Here is a 1,094-nt window from a genome sequence, read left to right as displayed (position 1 = left end):
TTTTGCAGCAAAAGCCACAGTACTCATAAGCTGACGGCGTAAATTTGCAAATATATATCACCAACGGCAGCTAATTTATGTAAATTTGCCACAAATCTCTCACTTCACCATAGAATATGGTAGGTAAAATTGGTGTGGCGAACTCCTTGATCTCAGTGGTGAACTCTCGCATCTCAGATCTTCCAATTAGTACTTGAAAAAATGTTACTTAACATTTGCGCCTTCTCATTAAATTAACATTCTCTGATACTACGCCTTTGTTTGTGTGAAACGAGTCAAGTACAAACAAACTTATGTATTGATTACTTGGGCGACCAAAGGCGCAAAACACAAACAAACCAAACAAGCCCAAATATTTTTGAGGTGGTCTGCAAAGGAAACGAAAATGATTATATAGTTGATAAGTAGGTTCGTCTTTTAGTTGGGGTTGCCGTTTTGGGCTTTTCCTACCAAAATTGGTAGGTTATTTTTTCATTGGTAGGATGGTAGGACGCTTAAAATTTTTTATAGGCTTTTTTGCTCATAAAACATCTCTGATTTATTGTAGTGGTTCACTTTGTCAGCACTGAGAGTAGGCCTGGCAAACTGGGACTATATCAAACCAGGAGATTTTTTCGGTTGGGGAAAGTTAATGGTAGAACCAAAACCAAAGACATACTACAAATTGAAGGTTTATTCCTCCTCTTCATTTTTAAAAAAATGTGTAAACCGATTCTCATCCCTCCTTCTCTTTTAAAAAAGCGATATCTAATTTTTTTTTAGAAAAAACTTTCAATTTTATGCCCGTTCTGTTTCTCGGATGGGTTCAACTGTTTGCCATTATGTCCAATACCTTTGAGAAAAACTCTGTGATTACTGGTATAGACAGAGTTGTACCCATTAAATTTGGCGATTTTGGCTATAAAAAGTTTCATCCACTCCATATCTAAAGGGATATCAAGAGATTGAATTGATGGATAAACTTTTGACAGCATCTGTATTAACCGGGGTAAAGGCATGTTTACAAATCACATGTTTTCCTTTGGAAAGACAGTTGCGAATCGATCGGAGTTTTTAGCCGCAACTCGAAGAAATTGATGCCAAACCCACAGCGC

The sequence above is a fragment of the Rhagoletis pomonella genome, unplaced genomic scaffold, assembly GCF_013731165.1.
Source record: "Rhagoletis pomonella isolate Grant_MI unplaced genomic scaffold, Rhpom_1.0 Rhpom_scaffold_00016, whole genome shotgun sequence".
NCBI lineage: Eukaryota > Metazoa > Arthropoda > Insecta > Diptera > Tephritidae > Rhagoletis > Rhagoletis pomonella.
The sequence above is the reverse complement of the archived record's forward strand: the minus strand, read 5'-3'. Positions refer to the sequence as shown.